Here is a 6,491-nt window from a genome sequence, read left to right as displayed (position 1 = left end):
AGGCTGCAGTCAAGATGCTGGACAGGGGTGCATGTGCATACCTGTGGCTGATTCGTGTTGATCTATGGCAGAACCCAGCACAATACTGGAAAGCAAATATCTTGCAATAAAAAATTAAAGGAAAAAAAAAGATGACAAGTAGGGCTGCATTCATATCTGGAGGCTCCAGTGAGGATGGATTCACTTCCAGGCTCACACAGGTTGTTGGCAAAATTCATCTCCTTATGGTTAAAAAACTGGAATTTTGGTGGCTGCTGGCAGGGGGCTGCTCTCAGCGCTTAGAGGCCACCCACAGTTCCTTGCCATAAGACCTCCTGCATAGGCCCTCCCCGGACAAGGCAGCTTATGTCTTCAGAGTCAGTGAGAGAGGAAGTCTCTAGCATCAGCCTGCTGTGAGACTGGATTTTTGTAACATGTAATCATGGAAGGGACATCCGATCCCTTTTGCCAATATTGGTTAGATATTGGCATAATGGTTATTCCATTGATTGCCAACAAATCCTAGGTCCTGCCCACACTCGAGAGAAGGGGATTACACAAGGGCACGAACATGAGGATATCGGTATCACCTTAGAATCTGTCTCCTATGACACTAATCTGTCAAAATTCTTGAGTGAGTTAAATGAAATAAAGCACTTCAGCACTTAGTGAAAACTCAGAAAACGCCACAAAAGGCAGCTAGAGGCAGCTGTTTCTTCTTTGGCCTGCTTGGGAATAGGAAATGTTGATCCATAATTGGTCCCCAGGCCCTACTATGCCCATCAAGCTGCTTCAGCCATTTGTAAAATCTGTTTGGCTCTTGAAGGCATTTGAATTTGCCAAATGGCATTAGAGAGTATGATCAATAGGTGTTATTGTTATTGTAGCTTAAAGATCTCAGAAGATCATAGTGTGCCTTATTAACTTTTCCAGCCTCTGGTGCTTAGCTTGTTGGGCTTAGGATGTTGAATTCACTCTGACTGTTTCACAAGTGTTGAGCTACAGCACTTACCAGAACAATTTGGATCTGGAGCTATATAGATAGACCCAGAGGGCACGAGTTGGTGGGTGGGAGGGAGGGAACCAGAATAGGTTGAGTGGCTAAGTCAGGGAGGACAAGGAGCCACCTGTTGGGCCCTGCTATGGGGAGATCACAGCTCCTGTTGTCATGTTTGCCCACCGGCCTCCACCCCTAGCTTTCTTCCCTTCTTAATGTTCAACCCCCCCCCCCACTACCTCACCCACTCCAAGCAGGTCTCCTTGGGATCTGGGTGTGGTGGTCCTGCCAGTGTTAATGGGGGAAGAAAAGAGGGATTCCTTTAGAGACATGGACTATCAGGGCTGGGAAAAGCCTTAGTTAGACCCCTGGAAAGGGATCAACAGCCATGTTTAGGATAAGGGAAGAGAACTCATGTCTATTGAGCACCTACTCCTGCCTCTGGGCTCCACACTTTACATATTTCATTTCCTCTGTTGTTTCAACCTTCAAGGTGAAGAAACAGAAGCCCAGAGAAGGAAAGCGGCTTCCTCTCATCACACAGCCGCTGGGAGGCAGAATTAGAACAGAACCTTGGTATCCTGAGCTGCTGGTCCAGGGTTTTCTCTCGATAGCGCTCCCCCCTGGAGGGGCCTTGGTGTTGTTTGTAGCGCATGCCTGGTCCTGGCGCAGTTCTCTCTATAGAGCCCTGGTTCCCACCTTCAATTCTTCTTCCCTTCTACCTCTGTTTCCAGGACTTTCTCTGCTCGGGGTGCTCCAGACTCCTGCTGACTCGGTAGGTGGCACCTTGCTCAACCTCAGCCTGCCACTGGAGCAGCCATGCAGCCCATCCAACCCAGAGTGCGGACTTTCTTTCCAGCGGGGGCAGAAGCGGTTGGAAGTCACACACCTGGGCAGCTGTCACCCAACTCGGATCTGTAGGAGACAACCCAGAGGGGTCATGTCATCATTCCTGGGCAGAGCCACGGCCCCAAGAGCCGGAGTCTCTGCTGAAGGCCCATCTGCAGAGGGTGGAAGGTGGTGGGCGAGGTCACCTGTCCTGGGGCCGGTTAGAATGGAGGTTCACCCACCCTCCTTAGTAGAAAAGTGGAGGCCAGAAGCCCAGAGGCAGCAGGACTGTCAGGGCCTGTGAGAGTCTGAAACACTCCTCGGTCCCTCATCTGGGTGCTTTAGTTCCCTTCTCCACTTTCCCTGAAGGAGAGTGTGTGTGTGTGACGGGGGGGAGGGTAAGCTCCTTAGAGGCAGGTCTTCAGGGTGGGGAGAGAAAGAGAGCTGGGTACCAATGTTACTTTCGCACTCAAAATAGGTCTGGGGAGAGCTAGGGGCAGACGTCCAGGCTGAGAGAAGCTGGCTATGCCCCTGCAGGGGGGAGCTGCTGGGGCCTGAGCCAGGGGCTGTGCTGGGAGCACTGGGAGCCAGTGTGGGGCTCAGACAGGCTGACACTGCCCCTGAGCCTGGCCTGTTCCGAGAAAACACTCTAGGACCAGTCAGTGACCCAGGGAAGAACATCCTGCAACCTAGTTATACTTCCTTTCAAAAGTTATAGGAGTAGAACCTAGAAAAAGAGAAAGCACACAACATACACCCCCCCCACACACACATACACACACGCACACCTCTCCCTCGCCTACCATGAAATATGGGCTTCAGACCCCTCACTTCCCTGGGCCTGCAGAATCATACGAAGCCCACCTAGTCACACACAACCATCCACAGACACACACTGTCACACACCATGACTGTCAGCAGCACACAGCCACGTGGAGTCACAGGTCACCAAAGGCGATCATGCATTCACACACCATGACACGCAAGCACATGTGAACACACACACAGTGCACAGTGAGACTTAACCTCCTGCACTGATGCTCACCTGTTTGTGTGTGATCACATAACTGGGCACTGTGACATGCAGGGATTCTGAATCTGCACGGTCACGCACAGGCTCATACCACCTTATACAGCCACAGACACACTCAGCCACACTCACAGGCGGGTGAGGACACACAGTCGTAGGCAACTGGGCACAACCACACACTGTCGCCGGCAACCAGAGGAATGACCCAGCAGGTCCCAAATGTGCTTTGACACAAGCGGCAGGGCAGGGGGGCTAGGGGTGCCTTGTTCTCTGAAATGGGGGTCGGCGAGGGCCTGGCTGTGACTGAGTCAGGGACAGAGGAGTCGACTCAGCCCTCCAGTTGGCCCATTTTCTGGTCATCCCTCAGAGCAGCAGAAACTGGGAAGGAAGTTAGTCGTCTCTGCTTCCCGTCCAGCAGAGCATTCCTGGGTCCTGATGCAGTGTCCACAGGCTCTTCCCCCCCTCCCCTCCAGTCCACTGGGCTCCAGGCAGGAAGCTCGGACCCAGGGAGACTGTGGCGAGTCAGCAGGAAAGGGCTCAGGGAATTGGGCTTGCAGCTGCTGAAGCTTCTGAGCGAGGAATGGCTGCCATTCTTGTGAGGGGCTGTCCATTGGAGGCCACTCCTCCAGGGAAGAGAGGGTTACAGCCTCGGGACTTGGTGGTGATGGCATTTCTCAGCCCACCCTGTGTGTGAAGACGCAGATGTAAGGGGCCATGCTCCCCCACAGGCTGCGCTCGGACCTCCGTTGCCTGCTGTGGGCTCTGTCGCTGCATGGTCCTCAGCTGGGCTTGGCCCACTTGCAGCGCTGCGGCCCCAGCACTGTACCCTGCACTCCACCGTCATGGACTCATTCGTTTATCCAACCATTCATGGAGCATTGACATGCAGGATCTGTGTCTTCCAATGGGGAGGGTGACCTAAAAGATGATTCCAGATCAATGCGGGGACAGAGATGTACTCAGGCTTTTGTGAAAGCTGCTGGGGCTGGCTGCTTGGAGCCCTTGACCTCCAGCCTCTGCAACGGAGGCCAGGATGGCTGCTGAGGGTGGTGTCCTTCCCTTAGGGTGTTTTTGACCTCTGACCTCTCCCAAACGAGGCAGGTAGCACCCCAGGATGGCTCTTTCAGGAAAGGCATGAGTGTTCCCAAGTGTTAATAATATGGCCCTTTTCATTTTCCCAGGAGTCAGGGAAATACTTTCTCAGATCTGAAGGACATTTTAAATGCCACATCCAAAGGAAATTTTTGTAAAACAACTTCCTGCCTCCTGCAACTCAGAAGAGTCCCCACAAACATTCTCCTTGCTGCCTCAGGGTTATATCACAAACTTCCGTTCATACCAGACCAGATATAGTGGTCCTTTCTTGGATTCAGAGGAGGTGGTCAAAAATACTCACGGAAGAAACAAACACACACACTAATGAGCCCAGACCTCTGGGTGGAAAGATTGGAAAGAGGCAGCAAAATTTCCAAAGACTTCTAGGTATGGGTATGGGGCTTAGGGGGTGGTGGACGCTGCAGGGGTCTTTCTTTTGCTCCCTGAACTCTTCTCAAGAGGAGCCGGACTCTACGTGCCCTCCCTTCTTCTTCACTGCAGAGCTCAGCTGCTTCCCCTCCTCTGGGTACCACATTCCATCCTCCCAGCATTGTCCAAAGACTGCGTCCCCAGCCTCATCTCACCCCCCATTCCTGGCTGTCCCTGAGCTTAAAGACAAGCATCAGCCAAGTTCCTTTTAACCCCTTCTAATCACTCCATGGAAATGAGAACAGCAGAGAAGTTATGAAAGTTCTGGAATCTCACAGAGTTCTTACATCTCAATCAACTCTCCATTTGAAAAAAAGAAAATTCACTCCTGCCTTGCATGTATAATGCAATTTTTAGAACTCCAGATAGGTAAAGTAGTTAAATATAAAAAAGAAACCACAGACGTCATGAAGAAAGCCACGATTGACGTTTTATTGTGTGTTATTTTAGGGGGAGTGAGACCTTTTAGGCAGCAAACCAGAAAAGCCTGATATACTGAACCACACAAAATTTGTAAAGTTCTGACAACAAAAGCTCTCTATAAAAAGTCAAAACACAAAGGACAAGCTGGGGAAAATATCTGCAACAGATTAAACAAAGGGCTTATATCCCTAATTTACAAAGAGCTTTCACAAATCAACAGCAGAAAGACAACTCAATAAAAAAATGAACAAAAGTCACAAGCAGGTAATCCATAGAAGAAGAATTATAATTAGTTAACAAATGTGTGCAAAGATGTTCACTCTACCTTACAGTTTTAAAAAATCAAATTAACTCTTTGTGTGTGTTAGTCACTCAGCTGTGTTTGACTCTTTGTGACCCCATGGACTGTAGCCCACCAGGCTCCTCTGTCCGTGGAATTCTCCAGGCAAGAATACTGGAGTGGGTAGCCATTTCCTCCTCCAAGGGATCTTCCTTACCCAGGGATCGAACCCAGATCTCTTGCATTGCAGGTGGATTCTTTTCCACTGAGTCACCAGGGAAGCCCCACTGGTATAGCCAACATTAGAAAGATGGGTAATATATAGCATGTATTAACACTAACAAGAAGAGGGTTGAGGGACCTTTCTATAGACAGTATTGTTGGAAGGAGAAATGGGTAAAATCTTTGTGGAGGGTAATTTAGCAATGTCTATTAAAGTTTGAATATACAAGCCCTTGGTCCCAAGAGTTCTATTTCTAGGAATTTATCCTTACATTAAGGTGTATGCTCACATATCAGGATGCTTATGGTGCATTTTAGGGGAGGTGGTATGAATTTGCTCCTCATACACTTGTGCTTGAGCTCTACCCCCTTGGGATTCTATAGGCACCAGGGTGGGGGTTTATACAGTCCAGAAAACCCACTTGCTTCTCCCTAAGTAGGACCACTTTGAACCCATTCATCCTTAAACATATTCATGAACCCCTGTTGATTACCCCATCAGCGTGGTTTCTGTAGTGTAGTGGTTACCACGTTCACCTAACACGCGAAAGATCCCCGGTTCGAAACCGGGTGGAAACAAATTCACTTTTAGCTCATTCCTCGTTAGTATAGTGGTGAGTATCCCCGCCTGTCACGCGGGAGACCGGGGTGCGATTCCCTGACGGGGAGGAGTACACAACGTGTTGGGCTTCCCTGGTGGCTCAGAGGTTAAAGCGTCTGCCTGCAGTGCAGGAGACCCGGGTTCGATCCCTGAGTTGGGAAGATCCCCTGGAGAAGGAAATGGAAACCCACTCCAGTATTCTTGCCTGGAGAATCCCATGGAGGGAGGAGCCTGGTAGGCTACAGTCCATGGGGTCCCAAAGACTCGGACACGACTGAGCGACTCCACTCACTCGCTCAGTTTCTACTCTCCTATTTCCCCTTTCCCAACATCCTCATTTTTATTAGATAAATACCTCTGACTTTGGGGAAATCATCTGCTTCTATAACCTCAGAGGGTTAAACTCTCTGGAAACACATGACCCAGACTAGATCTGTCAGCATATTCCATCTCCCCATGACTGTGATTGGTTCAGTGGTAAGCACATGACCTAAACTGGTCCAGTCAAGATGCATCTCAAGAGTTTTACTGTAAAGAGACTAGGACAGAGACATTTCTTTTCCTGTGAGTAGTGTCATGAATGAATGTGGGCCCTGAGCTAAGTCTT

General features: G+C 49.9%; 1 non-coding gene across 1 annotated transcript; it reads left to right on the top strand.

The window, feature by feature from the left end:
* The first annotated feature begins 5,789 nt into the window (after positions 1-5,789).
* Positions 5,790-5,862, top strand: TRNAV-AAC (transfer RNA valine (anticodon AAC)). Its single transcript has one exon. It is a non-coding gene; the product is annotated as a tRNA-Val (tRNA).
* The last annotated feature ends 629 nt before the right edge of the window (positions 5,863-6,491 follow it).

The sequence above is a fragment of the Muntiacus reevesi genome, chromosome 1, assembly GCF_963930625.1.
Source record: "Muntiacus reevesi chromosome 1, mMunRee1.1, whole genome shotgun sequence".
NCBI classification, from domain to species: Eukaryota; Metazoa; Chordata; class Mammalia; order Artiodactyla; family Cervidae; genus Muntiacus; species Muntiacus reevesi.
The sequence above is the reverse complement of the archived record's forward strand: the minus strand, read 5'-3'. Positions and strand labels throughout refer to the sequence as shown.